Source organism: Strix aluco, chromosome W, assembly GCF_031877795.1.
Source record: "Strix aluco isolate bStrAlu1 chromosome W, bStrAlu1.hap1, whole genome shotgun sequence".
NCBI lineage: Eukaryota > Metazoa > Chordata > Aves > Strigiformes > Strigidae > Strix > Strix aluco.
In genome coordinates this window covers 26855454-26875094 of record NC_133970.1, presented here as the reverse complement: position 1 = coordinate 26875094, position 19641 = coordinate 26855454, and the positions used below count along the sequence as shown (strand labels likewise).

General features: G+C 41.3%; 1 pseudogene; it reads left to right on the top strand.

The window, feature by feature from the left end:
- The first annotated feature begins 4842 nt into the window (after nucleotides 1-4842).
- The window catches only part of LOC141917716 (small conductance calcium-activated potassium channel protein 2-like), a 159213-nt pseudogene continuing 144414 nt past the window's right edge, over nucleotides 4843-19641 (top strand).

The window sequence follows — 19641 nt, the reverse complement described above, 5'->3', positions numbered from 1 at the left end:
TCCGGACAATCGTTTACCTTCCACTATTCGTGATGACCCATCTATAAATAATACTTCCCCACATTGTAGTTCTTCTTCTTCTAAGTCTGGCCTAATGCGTGTCTGTTGTTCAATTGTTTGAAAACAATTGTGTAATAGTTCATTACCTTCTCCTGGGTACAAAAATTCAGCGGGGTTAACTGCTCCAATAGTTTTTAAAGAAAGTTTAGGGGATTCTATGAGTATTCCTTCATACTTCAATAGTCTGTTATCTGTAAGCCATTTTTCCGCTTTTTGTTGTAACACTCCCCTGATGTTATGAGGTGCATATAAGACAACTTCTCCATTAAAGGTAATGTGATTCGTTTCCTCAAGTAATAAGGCAGCAGCGACAATGACTTGTAAACAACTTGGCCAACCCCTGCTCACAGGATCCAACAGCTTCGATAAGTATGCCACCGGCTTCTTTTGTCCGGCCCATTCCTGAGTTAATACTCCGAATGCCGTTCCTTCATGTATGTTAACGAATAAATGGAATGGCCGCTTTAAATCTGGGAGGCTTAAAACCGGTGCTTGACTTAGCTCCCTTTTGAGATTAGCAAACTGCTCTTGATCCCGAGGGGTCCACTTGAGTATTTTGTCTTTAGACAATTGTTCGTATAAAAATTTAACTTTAAAGCTGTAGTTCTCTATCCATTGTCTACAATACCCAAATAGCCCTAATGCCTGCCGAATTTGCCTCTTAGTGACAGGCATAGGTAATTCTAGAATTCCTTTAATGCGCTCTGGGTCCAATATTTTTTTTTGCCATTAAACAAATAATGTCCCAAATATTTCACTTTTTCCTCCACAAATTGTAACTTTTCTTGTGATACCCGTAGTCCCTTTTGTGCAAGAAAGTTTAGGAGTCGAATGCTTTCTTTTCTTACATCCTCCTTATTGTTCCCTGCTATGAGCAGATCATCTACATACTGTAACAGCACGTTTCCCGTTTGTACCTGGTATTCTTTTAAGAGTTCTTCCAGGGCCTGTCCAAACAGATTAGGGGACTCAGTGAACCCTTGGGGGAGCACGGTCCATCTCAATTGCTGCCTTCGGCCTGTCTCTATGTCTTCCCATTCAAAGGCAAAATAATCATGGCATTCTTCTGCCAATGGACAGGCCCAAAAAGCATCTTTTAAATCAGCCACACTATACCAGGAGTTATGGGGTCCTAGCTTGCTTAACAGTGTGTATGGATTTGCTACTACAGGGAACCGGGTGATAGTTCTTTTGTTTATTTCCCTTAAGTCATGTACAAGCCGATATTTTCCATATGGCTTCCTTACAGGCAAAATAGGAGTGTTAAAGGGTGACATACAAGGTTCTAAGATTCCTTGTGTTAACAATCGATCAATTTCTGGTTTTAATCCCCTCCGTCCTTCTAAGGATATAGGATATTGCTTTACCCTTACAGGTATGTGGGGTTCGGAAATTTGAATTTTAATCGGTGGGATTTCTAATTTACTTATTGTATCCGGAGAGTACCAGACATCGGGGTTGATTTGTTTTTGATCATCCATGGTCAAGGGATAAGCAGACACCGTTAGCTCTTGATTTTCTACTTTGATTTCTAATTGTAGTTCAACAATTAAATCCCGTCCCAACAGATTAAATTCTGCTTCAGGGACGAGCAAGAGTTCACCCATTCCAAATTTATTTTCAGTTTTGAATATCACATTTTTGATTTTGCTTACTTTAAAGGGTTCTCCTTTTGCCCCTATTACTTGTACTTTTTCAGGGGAAGCTTTACATCCCTCAGGTATTTGCCTAATAGTCGATTTCTCAGCCCCTGTGTCTACTAAAAAGGTGAACTCTTGTTTATGGGGACCTATTTTTAACTTTATCAAGGGCTCATGATGACTCCGGTCCCCTAAAATATAGAGCCCCTGACTCTCCTATTCTGCTTTCAATATTTCCTCATCTCTGATCCTTTCTCTGCAATTCTTCTTTATGTGTCCCTTCTTTCCACAGTAAAAACAACATCTCTGTTCCTTCTTTACTACTGCGTTCCCTTGTTTTATTCCAGCAGATCTGTGTTCACCAGTCCGCCCGTTGCGATCCTCTCTGACAGCTGCTACCATCATTTTTACTTGTCGCTTGCTGCTCTCTTCTTCCCGCCTTACGTAGACTTTCTGAGCTTCCCTCAATAATTCATCCAACCCTCTATTTTGCCAGTCTTCTAGCTTTTCAATCTTTTTTCTGATATCTTCCCATGATTTTGCTACAAACTGAGTTTTTAGGAGCGCTTGCCCTAAAGGGTCGTCTGGATTTACCCCAGAGTACAGTTGAAGGACTTTCCTCAGTCGTTCCAGCCACTCAGTAGGGCTCTCATCTTTCTTTTGCATTTCATTAAATGCTTTATTGATATTCTGGCCACGGGGTACTGCTTCTCTAATCCCCTGAATTACTATAGTTCTCAGATCTTGCATATGAGTTCTATGCACCGGATCCTGATTATCCCAGTTAGGTCTTTGGAGTGGCCATTTGATATCTGCTTGGGGTCCCTGGGCATGCTGAACATCCCACAGTCTCATTCCTGCTCGTCTAATCACATCTCTTTCCTCGGTAGTAAATAATTGACCAAGGATAGATTGCATCTCATCCCAAGTATAAAGGTTTGGTCCCAAAAATTGATCTAATCTTTCTGCCACTCCAAGTGGGTCCTCAATTAAGCTTCCCATCTCGGTTCTTTTAAAATCTCGTAGGTCAGCCGAGTTTAGGGGTACAGAAATATATCCAATCATAGGCTGAGGTCCCCCCATGGGCATTTCCCTTAGAGGATACATCTGAGCTGCCCCTTTTTGACTTCTAGTCATGCGTCTAGGAGGAGGGGAAGACCCTTGTTCCGACTCCGGTGGGGGAGTGGGAGCTCTGGGGACCTCGGGAGGGGCTGCGGGAGCAGGAGGAGGAATGTAAGGAGGGGGGGTTAGAAGGGTTTCGTCTAACTCTTCCTGCTTTTTCTTTTGTTTAGTTTTTACTCCATTCAGTGGGTAAAGTTTAGCTCCCGGTCTTTTTATCCATACTTCCGCATACTGACTCTCCTCCGGGTTAGGGGTTTTTTATTATTGACCCAGAGGTTTAATTGCTGTCTTACCCAATCTTCTTCTGACCCATAGACTGGCCAAAAGGTATTTTTAGAAATCTTCTTCCCTCCCCATATCTTAGTACAGTATTCTATCATTTTCTGCTTATCTTTCCCTAGGGTTCCAGGGAAATACCTCCAATTGTCTAAGACATATGCCAAAGGGGTATTCTTAGGTACAGTGTGTACCCTTCCCATGGGAGTCGAAGGCTTGCTGCCCTTCGCCCCCATCTTCTGGAATATCCACAAACATACACTCACTCACTCCCCTTGTTCCTGGCCCAATCCCTCGCGGGAGATGGGAAACGCAGTACTTAAGAGTCCACACTCGCTTGGTTCAGTATATCGAACCTCTCATTCGTTATATTCCAGGAAACCCAGTCCCGCCCGAACGGCAAACCTGCGAGCAAATTCGCAATATACTTACGCGTCCTGCGTCTTCGTCCGGACTCCCGTGCACAGAATTTTTATGGGATTTTACCGGTTTTCTCCTTTGCTCACTATTCTAGAATTTAGGTTCGTCGGTAAGGTTGAGGTAGGCTGTCAGTCGCGGGGCCGCGGATTGCCGCGGGGCGCCTCCCCGGAGGACAGAAGCCCACCGTTCCTTATCCGAGTCACGGCACCAGGAATTGTTATAAATTGAGACCACAATGGACTATAATTCACTCTTTATTAATTATAGCAAGTAGAATATGAGCAAAGACAGCGCTGGACGGCAGGGGAGTCTGCGCTCCGCCAACTGCCGTGCTGAGTAGTTCAAATAGTCCCCTTTTTATACATCTTTACTTCCGTGCTCATGAGGTAGTGGAGGTACTCCGCGCGTGCTTCAGTTGTTGTTAGGGGGGTCGTTTCCTGCCTCCTGGTATTTGTTGAGGCTGAAGTAAGAAGTCTTCCCTCTTTGTCTCATAGTTGATCTTTCACTCATATATCCTTATATGGGCTGTCTTGTCCTGTTTCTTGTCGCTTCCTGGAAATCTGGTGGTTATCTTGCATGAGCAGTATCTGGTTCAGTTTGTGTGAGCGATTACAGTTATCTTATCTCACACAGGCGGCGTCCAGTGGTTGTTTGCATGAGTGGTTTCTGTCGTCTAATTTTACATTGAGCTTAACATAAATCTTAATAAACAATACCTTAGTCCACAGTTTCTCACAATAGTTTCTTCCTTTTTTAGTTCAGAAAAAGAGTGGCCAAAAGAAATCCTCCCCTTTATTATAGGTCTGAAAAATATCAGAAATTACTATATGCAACCAAAGGATGGCCCCTGAGCAGTTAGCTCTTGCTGCCACTCTGGGACTCCTGTCGTGGGCCCTGGGCTCTCCCGAGTTTCGGGAGAGGAGAGGTCTCCTGTGACCTCTCTGATGGCCTGTGGGCATGGCCTGAGGCCGCAGCCCGACCCAGCTCCTCTCTGTGCTGGGCGTCGGCCGCGCCAGGCCCCGAGAGCCTCCTCCTCCCCAGCGCCACGGCGAGGGCCTCGGAGCGAGGGCGCTGCTGTTTTGCACATCTCCGGGAAGCGGCGGGGCGTCGCTGGACAGCTCCGGAGCGCAGCGCAGTGCCCATGTTCTGGAGACGGCGCAGATGTGTGCGGCGTCAGCGGGGTCGGGAAGCCTCGCCGCGGCGGCCCTTTCCTCGCAGAGGGCGATCCCGGAAGCGAGCTCAGCGAGCGCTCTCCCCGCCCACCTCGGGACCCCCCGGGTTTCTGTGGCGTGGGGCACCCCGGCGGCGGGGCGGGGGTCGAGAGTAACCCTTACCTGGGGGAGTGGTGGGAGACGGGATCCCCGCGCGGGAGGGGGCAGGGCGGACGGGAGTCTCTCCTCCGCCTCACGCCGCAGCCGGTCTCCCCCGACGAGATGCTCCCTGTTTTGGTCCGCCCGACCAATCGCACGCAGCGGCTGGATTCTACGGGAGCCGGGATGGGCCCTTCGTGGCGGTAGCAGGACTCTCCCCTGCCGACCATAACGCATTGCGCAGGGTGCACCACCACCACCTGGTCCTCCTGCGGCTTTAACCCCTCTGACATGGAAACACCATTGCAGTTCCAGCCGGGCTTCTGCTCCGAGCAGCAGCAGCACGGCCAGGACAAGCAGAGTCTTCTCCAGCAGCAGCAGCAGCAGAGCCCATGCCTCCAGTGCAACAACTGCACCTACTATGGGGCCACTGCGGCAGCCGCGGGGGATAACCTGCCCTCGCTGCTCCGCACTTCTTCGCCCCTCTCGGGCGACTTCAGGACTCACTCCTCGCCGCTCTCCATTTCCGCCTCTTCCCGGCAAGGCAGCCAGTTGAACGTCAGCAAGCTCACCCCCTCCAGCCATGCCGGCGCGTCCAGGCAGCCCCCTCAGTACCCCCAGTACCCCAACCTGCAGCAGCAGCAAGCAGCCAGTCCCAGCAGCAGTGTCAGCAGCGGCAGCACCCACCATCACCACTACCAGCAGCGCCGGGAGAGCAATCCCTTCGCCGAAATAGCCATGAGCAGCTGCAGGTACAACGGCGGCATCATGCGGCCGCTCAGCAACCTGAGCTCGTCCCGCAGGAACCTGCACGAGCTTGACTCTGAGTCTCAGCCGCTCCAGCCGTCGCCCGCCAGCCCTATAGCCGGTGCCCCGGAGATCGTGGTCTCCAAGCCCGAGCATAACAACGCCAACAACCTGGCGCTCTACGGCTCTGGCGGCACGAACAACGGCGGGGGCAAGCCCAGCAAGAAGAAGAACCAGAACATCGGCTACAAGCTGGGGCACCGCCGGGCGCTCTTCGAGAAGCGCAAGCGCCTCAGCGACTACGCGCTCATCTTCGGCATGTTCGGCATCGTAGTCATGGTGATCGAGACAGAGCTGTCCTGGGGCGCCTACACCAAGGTACCTGCCACGCCGTCGGACCGCCTTCCTCTCGCTCTCGGCTCTGTCGACGCAACCCGACCCACGCCTCCCCCCCGTCCCCGTCCCGTCCCGTGCCCCTGCCGCGGGCTCCGTGCCCGCCCCGGCCCGCAGGCGAGGCCGGCTCGTGGGAAGGCGGCTCCGCAGCCAGCTGCACTCTCCTGACAGCCATTCAAATCCGTGCGGTCTAGCCGCCCCGCGCCTCTGTCCTGGCAGAAAGGAGGCTGCCGCCCGGCCCCGGCATCTCTTCGTTTCTTTTAGAGCCCAGCGCGGCGGGACTGTCCGGCCCTCGCCCGGCCCTGCCGTGAGGCGTCCCTCGCCCTGAGGAGAGGTGCCCTGACCCCCGGCACCGCTGTGTGGGGCCCACTGCTCCTCCGCCCTGAGACGAGATGCTTCCCCCCGCGGTTCCGCAACCGTGAGGCGAGGTGTCCCCCTCCCCCGGCCCCGCCGTGAGGCACCTCCCGGCCCCGACACCGTAAGGCGAGGCGACCCTCCCTTCCCCTCCCAGTCCGGGCTCCGCTGCTCGCAGTGGGGCTGGGGAGCCCGGCGGGGCGGGAACGGTCCCATGCGTGTGGGTGTCTGACGGACAGTGGTGTTTTTCTGTTGCAGGAGTCTCTGTATTCCCTCGCTCTAAAATGCCTTATTAGCCTCTCCACGATTATCCTGCTTGGGCTCATTATTGTATACCATGCAAGGGAAATTCAGGTAATGTTTCACTGTATGAATTGCTGAGTGTTTACATATCTGTGGTTGCAGAGTCAGTTTTTCTAAAGGCTTTATTGTGGCAAGTACTTTGCACTTCCCACTGATTCAGAAAACAAAAATAATCACTTAGTGCTTCCCGAAATTCAGTGAATGTATTTCATCCCTGGAGAGAAATAAGATAGGCTACATGGACACATTCGTGCTAGGAAGCATTGCCTGTTAGGGACTGTTACCTGCGATTATGCTAGTAGGATCACTTAATACTGAGGTTATAGCACACTTTCTCTATGACATACCTGCTGTTTTCTGTAGCAGATGTAGGGCAACAGTCTTTTATTTCCCAGTGACTAAATGTCATACTGTGCATTTTCTCTGGATAGCAGGGCTAATTATTAGGAAAGAGGCATCAGTAACTTCTAGGTATGTAATCTTCACTGTGCTGTTTCAGATACTAGCATATACTAGAAGAATATTTAAAAAGAGGGGAAAACCTTATGTTGGATTTGTTTTATTTAATGCCATAGAAATTACAGCCACTAGGAAATGTGACAGAGGAAAGCTCTCAAGACAAGTAGGGCTAAAAGTAGGGGGAATTTAATGATCAAAGCTATAGAGTAAGTCTAAAAATACTGTCCCATGTCCTGTCCCAGGTACTTAGTTCTAATTTCAGTTGTCATTTTTGTTTTTGATCAAGAAATTACAATTTGTCATTTCAGTTAAATTGAAACATATAAGAGAGAGTTTTCAAAGTTTTGAAGTTAAAAATACCTTATTTGTAGATACATTGGTGCTTTTGCTATGTCTAATTAGAGATACCTTGGGCTACAGGCAGAAATGACAGTTTTCAAGGGCAAGAAGGTCTTTTTCAGCAGTACCAATTAACAAAAAAGAGAAATTAAGAATTGTATAGTACCCTTCTTCTATGCTGTAGTTCTAATATGAAAGGGCACCATAGTCTCCTACTTAGACTACTGTTAGAGAAATATTGTGTTACTGAAGACTCTTTGCCAAGTGGGATCCTGTCTCGCAGCCCTTACATATGAAAAACACTATTTCTGTCTCAGAACCCAGTTTCTTTGCATTAATATCAAAGATGGGCAGCTGTTTAACATTATTGTACTCAATAACCAAGTGTCTGGTGACAGAGTATCACTATAAACTGCTGGATTACTGATGAAGAGATTTCTTTATTTGTATAAAAATAATTAAATGTAGCTGCTGCAATGTGGGAGCCTTGTTCTCCAGCGTACCTTTCTATAAGTGGTGCTTGAGGCACTAAGAACAAAACTGAAAAAACCAAGCTCTGTAAGTATTTGAATTATTCTATGTATTTTCAAGAAACTTTAAATAGAAACCAATACACAAGATAACCAGTCATAGCTTTCTGTATGCACAAGATTACAGTAGGTAGTTACTCCAATATTTGCATTTTATTTTCCCCAGCTAATTAGATACACATTTTCATTCTTTCAGAGATTTGTTATGGATCAAAAAAAAAAATCAATCGTTTAGAAAACTTCAGTTGTATTTCTGATTTTTTTTTTAATTGCTCATTTTAAAGAACTCCTTCATGTATGAGACTACATGGAAGGAGCTGTGCAATCATGTGACTTAATCAAGGTTAATGTAGTTTTCAACACTGCCTGACAGTATAGAATACAAGGATACCTGTTTGTAAAACAGTAATACTCTTATGTTTTTGTCTGAGAGACACTGTAGGCTGCAGCACTCATGTCAGAGCCTGGAGTAAGCTGCAGCTCCAAGGGGCTCTGTCATCCATCTTGAAAATGAAAGGGAAGTTTTGTTTTCAAGGACACTATTGGAAGGAAAGGCCATTGTACCACCCTTAGCTGTTAGATATCTGATAGATTTTTAGTTGAGGCACAATATGTTTATATACACACACTTGACTTTTTAAAAAATAAGATGAAAAACACACAGAGAAATATTTACATCCATCTATGGTGCTAAACGGATGTTACACCTTAAATCTGAAAACAAGAAGTATCTTTAAAATCCTTTAGCTTAGAAATGTACTACTCCAAGTGAAAGAAAGTACTGCGTAAGCCCAATAATGTAACGATTTTAAAATAATCCTTAAAACTGCCTTCAATGCAGGCAAATATCCTGCTATGTGCAGTGGATTATTTCTTGAATCAGGTCTGTAGAATCATGCCCATAGATGGTTGATTGTGACCTGGAGCACCAGCTGTTTGCTGATCTTGTTCAAATTTGATCATTCCTTTCTTATTCTTCTCTGAAAGGTACTTAGACTTTATCAGTAAGTATAGCATAAATTTGCAGGAATTCATCAAGACAATAAATTTTGTTGTACAGAACAGAATGGCAATGTATTTTGCTTGCAGTGTGGTATGTTTCATAGTCTGATAGAAGCAAACCTACCTGAAAGAAAAGTAGATTTTCCTGCAAAACATGAACTAAAATGTGTTGGGAAATAAGATGAAAGTTTAACAATTAGTAGTGCTTGCAGATTTAATATTTAGAAGCACCTGGTGACATAAAATGTCTGCTAACCAAAATCAGCTGCTGCTTTTTTTTTTTTTTTTTTTTTTTTAGTAGTCTGTGCCCTTGATTTTTTGGTAGGAAGTCTGAACAGCCATGCTGCAAGCAACTCTATGGTAGTGCCTAACGGCATAGCAGGTGACTGTAGTCTGTCCATTTAAATGACCTTGCCTATGTGTTCTGTTTTGAAAACAGTCAGCTTGTCAGTTAAACCAAACTGTGAGTTTGCTTGTCCCAGACCTGCTGAACATCCTATTTTAAGGGAGTTGGAAGGGAGATTTAAGAAGACTTATAGGGATTCTTCACAAGAATATGATATGGATGTGAGATAAATGGGCTTTTTTTTTACCCCTTTTTTGTTTTCTTCTTTTTTCTTTTTTAGTTTATAAGCAGTAGAGGAACAGGAGCACCTTCAGTATGTAAGGGGGGTGGGGTGTGCGTCCTCCGCCTCCTTTTCAGCACCGCAGACAGCTCCGCACGTTGCACATTATCCGGGGCGCCCTTGGCTGGGCTGGGCCTGGCTCAGAGCAACCTGTGCTGCGGGGACGGCAGCTGCCAGCCTCCCCAGCTTCCCTCCCGCAGCACAGCCAGGTGAGTTCTCCTGCTGCCTGATGGCACATGCATAATTTTGGACATATTTTTAGCCTTGCATTCTAAACCTATTAGCAAAACAGATTCATTTTTATATTCTATGAAACAGCTCTGCATTTGACAGACCAAAGTCTCCAGAATGGCATAGCTGCAGTATTTAGACAAAAATAACTGTTTGGCTGCTGTGCAGTTTTGTGAAATATTGGAAGTGTTAAAATGCTTTCTTCAAATAGGTTTTCAGTGATTGCAGTGTATTAGTTATTCTGCATTATTAGCTATTAATGTTAGTATAATAATAAATACAATTAGCATTATTATTACGTATTATTATTATTAGTTAGTGTATTAGTTAACCTGTTATTCAGGAGCTATTATATTTATTAAATGTGACTTAATGTTAAGACTATAATAACAATCAAATTGTATCTTTAATACAAGTAGTTTTAAATGATGATTCTTAGCCTACATCATCATTTCAAGAAAAGAGGATAAAAACACAAACAATGCTTCCTTCACCTCCCTCCCTCTCCCAGGAAAAAAAGCCAGATGAACAACGGTAATGATGCTGGAGCCAAGTATGGTGACAACCCCAAATCTGTGTATTCTCCTTTTGGTTCATTGTTGTCATGCTTGTAACGTTGTTAAAAACATCACACTTGGGAGATTACAAAATATTCATTACTCGCTCTCTAAGCTCGTGTGGTTGTTGATTCAGTTTGGAAGACTGGTAGGAAAAATGTAACTCATTGTTATCCCAGCCTAGAACAGGTATTTTTCTGACTACTGTTTCAGTTGTGAAATGCACTTTCAAAGAGGTGGAGGAGGGAAGAGCTAAGAAGATCGCACCATCCAATTTACATCATAATTTACAATGTATAAATTGCCCACTTCATGCATAAACAGTTTGTTACTCCATGATATTTTACCTAATTAAAATAGCAGCATACAACATGATTAAAATTGTTGTTTCTAGACAACTTATTGTTCCATTCCACATTTCCCTAATGCAATTTGCTGTTAGATTAATAACCAGGTGGAAGTTAAGAAACTTTTTGATATCAGTTCACATGGTAAAGCTGCTTTTTTTTTTTTTTTTCATTTTCTACTTTTACTGAGAAAGTAGACCTCTCTGTCTCTCTCTTGTACCCCTGTAGATAGAAATGCTTTTAAAATGCACAGTTCCTGAAGTTTTACTGGCACTTCCTCATATTACTCAAAACAAAGGATTAAAACCAAAATTCTCTAAGGTTGCTAATAAGATGCCTTTAATCCCCTTTCTTGGGTATTCTGTCACAGCCTGGTATTTCTTGAAAGATGGCTGTCACAGGGTGGGAGGACTACGTCCACTGGGATACTTTTGCTTTGGTGCTGGACTACTTAGGGTATCCCTTCTGTAAATAAACGTTGCCCTTCTATTGCCTTTCTTGAATAATGGTAACCTGTGTTCTTCTGGACTGAATCTGAACCTCTTCTCCCTCCTCCCTTGATACAGATGCTCTCACTCATACAGAAAAATGAAAATTGTTGATATTTGGCAGAAATGAATAGAAATCTTCATTTTTTTTGTATGTGAATTGAGATGCCTAAACACTTATAAATTGGACTGTCAGTTCATGCTCAAGTAGCACTCCTATGGAAAGTCATGCAAACTTCAAAGTTAAGGTTAAGCCATTGTTGTCGCAGCAGAGTTCATTTTTAGAATTCAGTCCGTCACTTTCCAGGTCTCCAGGGAGAAAGCACCCTCAGTCCCTAGATTGTTCTGAAGTGGTAGGAAAATCATGTGATACTGATGGATTTGGAATGAAACATTTTCAGTCTTCATTAACATTATAGAAAATTTTCACAGATGTGAGCCCGAATATCTTGCCAAAGACTCAAGAGTCTTTTCTCCTTTCCCCTGTCTCCTGAAAACCTGAAGAAATGGAACAGGCAGTACTAAGAAACATAAGTGGATGTTAATAAATACATTTCTTGACTTATTTATTGTGCAAATACATTCCATAATGCATGCTTCTAATAAACACTGCTTATGGGGCTTTAATTATCTTATTGGAAAGTTCTTCAGAAAAAATCCTGCATTCCCTAAGAAATATGAAGTTAAACTCCCTTACAGTTTCCCATCACAAGCACTAATCGGTATTCTGCAGGCAAAATTGTTTATATCTATGTAATCCGTTTGCCTTCACTGTGGTGGTACGTGTTTATCTCACTGTCTTTCTTCTTCTGTTGACTCCATGCCAAAAGAAACAAAAGTCTAGCTTGCCTTTGCTTAAGTACGCTGAATCATCAGCTAAGACTGCTGCTGCAAAAACAAATGAAGATTAAGAGCACAGAAAGCAAGTCTGTTGAATAACAGGTGAAAATCTATAAATAAACTTCGAGTCATAATTTTATTCTGATCTAAAACCTGTTGAAAATTACTGAAATTTTTCTGTTTGTTTTAATAGGCCTTGGATCAGGTGACAACAAATCTCATCATGTGCCAGTTTTGTTCCAGGATACAGTAGCTTCATGTATAGGCTTGAAAATTACCTTGTACCAGTGAAGCTTAATACATGTTCCATACAACAGAAAAGCATGCTGATTATATCTATGCTGATTAAATCTAGAGACATCATATCTGTTAAATTATCACTTTAGGAGTATTTACTTGATAAATATTTAGTTTTAGTTCCATTCAGTACATTTTTTAATAGATTATATCTGCAGAACATGTCGACCCAGGAAAAGTTACAGGTGCCCACTGTCTCTGAAAAGCAGCACTGTAATGCATAAGACACAGAAGGAAGGATAGAAAATCCTTTAACATTGGTCAAGCATCTAATGAACGGCAACTGTAAGGATCTGAGGCCTTTTGTGTTGAAAATAAATGTAGAAGATGCTTGTTTCCAACAGCCTCCCTTAGGACATAGGAGGAGGTTGTATCTAATGGTCAGGCCGCTGAATTGTCAGCAATACTTAGCATTGTCCATTCAAATGCACCCTTGTTCCGAGCATTTTTTAGTGAGGCTGTTAGAAGTTTGTCAGGACATCGGGTTTATCTTTCCTAAAAAATAACGTTCTTAAGTCTAGAGTCACAGGTGTACTCCTTTGGCAGAATGAATAAATTAGCTCATTTTATCTAGCTTCAGATTCAGTATTTCTTCCTTTAACTTCTGTTTCCCCTATTCCCTTGCAAAAATATTGTCAATTTCTTCAGTGAATATATCCTTTTTTAATTGGTTCTAGTTTTCCCAGTAGTAATGAAGCTGATCTTCCCTGAATGGAGTAAGGCTTCTCTCACATTGGGAACAGTGGCTGATGGCAGCTGTGCTGGGAAATGGCAGTTCCTCATGCAGTGATCTGTAGAACAAATTAATTTTTGTGATGAATGAAGAAAAACAAATCCTAAATCAAGAACTGTAAAATGATCATTTAAAATTAACAACATAAAAACACTGAAATGTAGATAGTTCTCTTTAGTGAATTTTGCTTCCACAAGAATATTGTAGAATATTGTAGAGTTACTATATTTCTGGGATACTTGAAATGGGGAAAAATATGACAGAAAGCACTAGGTTTCTTACAAGATGCATTCTAAAATTAGTTCTGTATAAAAGTACTGATATTTTGTGGGAAGATGTGCTATGTTCCTCATACACAGTCTTGGAATTGCTGCTTCAGTGCAAAACTAAATTCATCCCTAACTCTGGAATCTGACTAATGTTTCTATCCCAGTACTGCTAAGATTAGTGCACTAGTTATAGCAGACCACCTACAAGGCCAGAAAAGGTTTTTAAAGAGATGGTTTTGTTTTGGAAATATTTTATTAGTATAGTAATTTTTTCAATGTGGTCATTTGTTGTTCGCATTTGTGAAGGTGCAAGGGGTACCTAAGCAATCCATTCGATATTTCTTTGCCACTTTCCCTTTCAGGTGTAATAAAGCTGGCATAGCTAACATCCAGCTACACTCTCAGCAGTGAGAGTGGGCCAGTAGAAGTAGGGGGTAGTGTGGAGTGTCAGCAGATGGAAGTCGGGTTCTAAACAAGTTGTATTTAAGTTAGCTTAGCCAGTGGAATGTTTTGTAAAGATTTGCTACAGGCAAATAACCTGCTCTGTCCTTAGGTTCCTGGGAACAACAGTATGGTTTTAAAACTATGTATGGTTTTCATTCCATCTCTATCAATTGTATGGAGCAGCTACTCTGGATTGCTCTGGGTCACCCAGTGTATTTGCTAGTAAACATATCTGTTACATAATAACATACATTTCCTTTTCTTTTTTATTCTTTACTTTTTAAATAACAGAACAATACATAGTATAAAACAATAAAAATATTTCTTTAGTGCACTGGCCCCATTTTCCCCTTTTGCGTGTTTGTGCAAAGGAAAGGAACAGGACTCCTACCTAAACTGTTCTTTCTGTATTAATCTTCCTCCACTTATGCTATATTCAGAGCTTTACTAAGTCATGTTCCTTCTGCATCTGCTTGGAGAATGTTTTTGACTGTCAGCCCCAGTCACAGGAGCTTTTGGGAACTGCTGGTGCTGGATGGAAGTTTTCTAAATGTTGTAACTTAAGGAGCTTATTCTCATTGTGTTTTACCCTGCTGGAGGGAGTGGGGTCTGAATATATTATATAATAGAATAAGTGTTAAATGAAGAATATTATTTAAATGAAGAAATACCTTTAGTGGACACTGACTTTGAAAGAACTCCTTATTCAGTAACTTTAATTCAGTCACTTACTGATGGGTCTACTGAGTATCTCGAATTAATATGGTAACCCCAAGTGGTGGGCTTCTACTTCTGGACCTCTGATTTGGTTCAAAGGCTCATAAAAATTCATATAAGTAAATATCTCACCATTGTTTAAAAATCTGAGGAAGCTCAAGTGTGATTGTTCCATCAAGAGTCTAAAATAAATTAAAGTAGGAGATTGCCTCATGAGATATCTTTTTAATAATGCTTTTCTTGGGAGTTTCTTCTACTCTGTAGCACTGGGGAAGAAATCTGGATATCTAGGAACATCCTTTTTTTTTCCCTTGGAGTGCTTGGTTTTCACTTCTTGACACTATCACCTGCATAGAAGGTTATTGGGAAGAAAGAATGGCAGTTTGGGGATCATCTCACCCTCTTTGGGTCCCTGAAGCACATACATACAGGGAGAACTACATGAAAAGAAATGCTATATGTCCCAGCAATTGCTGAGTGTTGTAATGGTTCCTTGGCACCACAGGCTGTCAGGGATTAAGCCATTTCACGGCTGTTTGAGACAAATGATAGAGCCGAAAGTCTGGCCTGTAGCACTTAAAAATATTGAGCAATGCCTCAGAATATCTTTGGAGAGAGAAAGCAACAAAGAATACTGCCAGTATCTGATTTAGAACAGAAGGAAAATATGGGGAGGCAGAATTTAACCTTACATTAGTTTATGTGATCCTGTCCTTTCTTTGTTATCTCATAGAGTATTTGGGCTAGTGTTTTTATAATGATCTGAGGGACACAGGCTAAAAAAGACATGGACAAACCTGATAAGTGTGTTGAGTAACATATATGTTTATTGAAATGGTTGTGGCTACCTTCCTCTCTGCGTGTGCCCTGTCATAGTAACTACGATGTATATTATCCAGGTGTATTTTAATGTGCAGTTTTTGATGCTGCACATTGGAAAATATGGTACACAAAGACCATAAGTAGCCTGAGCCTCAGTTACACATCTCTTCCTGAGATGGTCAGATTTAATGCTGTCTTTGAGGGAAGCATTTTGAGTCTACTTAGCCACCAGCACACATTAACGTGAAATTTTCTTTACGTGCACTCACATAGACAGTGTGTATAGCAAGATATCAATAACCATGAAAAACTCGTTTTGCATAGAGATACCAAATTTAAATAAATATACTATTCAAAAAATCATTTTTATGATGAAACTAAGTACCAGACTTTTACAATCATTCTTTTAAATTGGAATTTTTATAATTGGGGTGGGGGTGGGGGGTGGTATATGTGCATATACACATACGAATGATAGAATAGTCTAACTTCCCCATTTGAACAAACTAAGAATGCTTCATTCGTGTAGATAGCTATATCCGCAAGATCTTGTGGATCGATTTCTAACGACCTACTAGAAAATTTGGTCTTAACTCTGGATGTGGGAAACATTCTGGAAAATATAAGATAACAAGGCTTTCATGTAGTTTTGTGAAAAACATTATTCTTTGCCTTCTGTGCTTTGCATGCAGAAGGTGTTTGATGCCTCATGGCTTTATATAAGACTTAAACTCACTAACTTCTCTGCTCTGTGGCGCTGTATTCAGGATGTAGAGTCCTCAGGAATTCCTACAGGCTCTCCAAGATTGAGGACAGGCCTTTGGATTAGACCATTTGATTATATGCCTTCTGATAATGGAAGAAGGTGTTTTTCATCCCCTAGTTAGGGAAAGGCTTGAGATGTCTATCTCCAACCACCATATGATTTTCAATCATTTGTACTTAATACCTTCTTCCTCTCTGAGGACTATAATGCTGTTTTTAGTTGCATAAGTGATATTTTGAGGACTAGAAGCTATAGAAAAATGATTGGTCAAAAATTTGGTAGAACAGCAGCCACAGAGGCTATATTTTGCTAGTCTGTGTCATAGTTCCATCAGTTCTTTTATAAGGGTAAAGTGGCTCCAGTACTTAACCATTTAAAATTTGGATTTTTAAATTAAACAATTGCCACAATGCCTTTGTGAGTACAGTTGATTCTCCTTCTGCAAGGAATGCCTCAAGGAGTACAGCTGATGCTACCTTATCATTGTTTATCGCTTCCTTTTTATTCCTTACAGCAGAGCAGTGATACTGTTTTCACATTTGTTCTTCTGCCGGGATTGTAAAGAAACTGGCCAATTTCCTTGTACTTTGCATTCACCAACATCCTCAGTTAGCCTGCTAGGAATTTATTTTGATATACTAATGATATACAAAATTAATTTTTCTACTTTTCTTTTAAGTATCTTCAGGGAGTCTCTGATCTAAATTGCCATTGTGTGCAATCTGTCTACTCTGAATTAGTTTCTCTTTTTCTAATCTGGTGTTATATGAATTTAACACAAATTGTTATGTAAATCCACAAACACCCATTAATATCTATGATGTGCTTTCTATTTTTATATTTATACTGTGTGGTGTTAGAAACATCAAGTTTATTTATAGTTTAAGATTCATGTCTTATTTTTACATACCACACGTTGGAAATGCATTATATAATTTCAGATGAAAATAACTTTTTAAAATTTGTCTTATAGAATGCAGGCTTAGTAAAGGTAGATGGTAGTTCTGTATTTGAAGAAGCTTTACAGAACATTGATGAAGAACTTAAATTAGATTTCAGTGTTAGACTAATAATTAATAAGAAATTTGAAAGCTACGAGCAGGCATAACATCTTTGACCTTGACTGGATTTTGGCCTTCTGCATAGGCTGCAGGACTCAATTTTATAGGAAGAGCTTGTTCTCTTTTTATTACTGGCATCATTCCCCATTCGAATGGGGAGCAGTATCTTAAAATGAATGCATGGTTATTATAACAGAATTGACTGAAAGCAGCTGAGAGGGGGTGTATATATATATATATATGTACACACATACATATAAAAATATATGAAAATATAAAAAAATATACACCCTCCCCCTTTAAACTCTGCTGTTCAGCTGTTCTTTCTCTCCTTCATTCATTTTCACCCCTTGCTTTCCGAATAGTAAATGTACACAACCAAGCAAGCAGGAACACGCAAATACCACTGCATTTTCCAAATTAAAAATTAACAATTGCATTTAGTAGGCTGCATAATTGCAAGCATATAAAATGTACATGAAATCCTGTACTAATTTCTAACTATTTTCAGTACATCCCAATCGACTTGTTATCCACAGCCTATTTTGTTCCAGAATGTTTGATATTCCTGTATTTCATGGACTGAATTTAGAGACATGGATTTGTATGGAAATTTATCTCATAAATATGATTTTGAAATGTTACTATTTTTTAAAATAGGAATATTTGTACTGAATCTGTGGTCCTCTGTGGCTTCTGGTGCTTTCTACCTTCTGTGTTTTCACCTCCCAAATCTCATTACGTGACAGCTGAAGACATTACCACTTTCAAATATTATTTTTCTTAGAAGCAATTGGCTTAGCCAAAGTCAAGGGAAGTTGATAAGGATTTTCTGTGCCTGCAAACATAGCCCATTCCACTTAGCACTACTGAGAAACTTCTTTCTTTGTAGCATATTAGGATTTCTTCTGCTAACAGCTGAATATGTTCTTAAGTATATGTTTCATAATGATAGCTTAAAGTTTTTTAAGAAGTGATGAAATATCATTTTCTTTTATGAAAATTGTAAGAACAAATTTTGATGTCTAAGTTTAACTCAACAGTCCTCTCATCTTTTGAATCGAATCAATACTTAATGTATCATTTTTCTTGAATTGCCTTTCTGCATATTGAAATCTGTGAAGACGGTAGGTAAAAAGTGAGGACAGAAGACCATTGCTTTTCCAGCATATTCTGCAACTTTAAAAGAAATTTTAAAACACTGCTGCTGATTTAACATGTATTTGATATGTATCTGAGAACTGGTCAGCTGTGTCATTTGTTTATTCTTTTCTTCAGAAAAACCACACAACATTTGAGGGATTTGATATTATCTATCACATATTCAGTCAAACCAGTTCCTATTCATCTGTATTCTGGGTGCTCTAAACACCTGACCTCTTTATAGCTGTTTTACCATTTGTGTGATCTGACTGACAGCATTTACAGGCTAATCACAAGAATCAAATGCACTTGAGCGTCACTGTATTTTGAAAGTTTGGCCCTTTATATCAAATAGTACATTTGTTAAGTGCTAAACCAACTGTCTTTTGGTAATAAATAAATAGATAGATTTGACTTCCTACCAGTATGAATTTCATTTTTATATCTAGCATACAAAGTCTTCAGAAAGACCACAGGCAAAAGAAAGCGTATGTGCTCGTGTTGCATACATTGAATTCACTGAGTGTGTTTCTTTAGCTTAATTCAACACTACGTTTCTTTGGCTTTAACAGTATTGCAGTGGAGGTAAGAACTATACCTAAGATAAAGAACATGAAGGAGCAAAAAACAGGTCCAAAATTAAAAGAATTTGGGTTGGTTTTTTTTTTTTTTATTTTGTTTTGCTTGTTTCTTACTGTGGTTAACTTCTTTCTTTCTTTTAGTGTCACTCCAACTACAATAAAGTTAACTTATTGTTATCACTGTCTTAAACAAAGGACCGGAGCAATTTTCTGGAAGACAAAATGAATGTGTTGGGAGGAAGATGTAGCATGTGGTTTTGGATCTCTAAAGAACATATACAGAGAGTTCAGGCTTGCATTTCTAAACTTTTGAAGGATGGGAAGGGGCTTCTAGAAAGCAATGCAGATGAGGAATTGCTTGTTTGGCCCTGTATATGGCGTGTAGCGTGCTGGAAATACTTTTCTTACGTTCAGAAGGACATTCTTTGTGTATTTCACCTTCTCGCCCCTTAAATTACTTCTAAGTTTTTGAATAATCTAATTTTAAATATCCTGCAAAAGTTTTTTATTTCCGGTTACATATTTACTGAACAGCTTTGTCTAGATTCAGACTAGAAGCAAAGTAGTGCGAAGGCCTTCTCCTGTTGCTTTTTTGAAAAGTTACCTTGCATATCCCTACTCTCTACTAGTGACAAATATCGTTCAATTAAGAATTTAGTCAGTAAATCTTCAGGAACAACATTTACTAAACAGTGTGAAGTGTTTTATTGCTTTTGTTCCTGGGTGGTAAATGGAAGGCTTTGATTCTGCAAGGACCTACATAC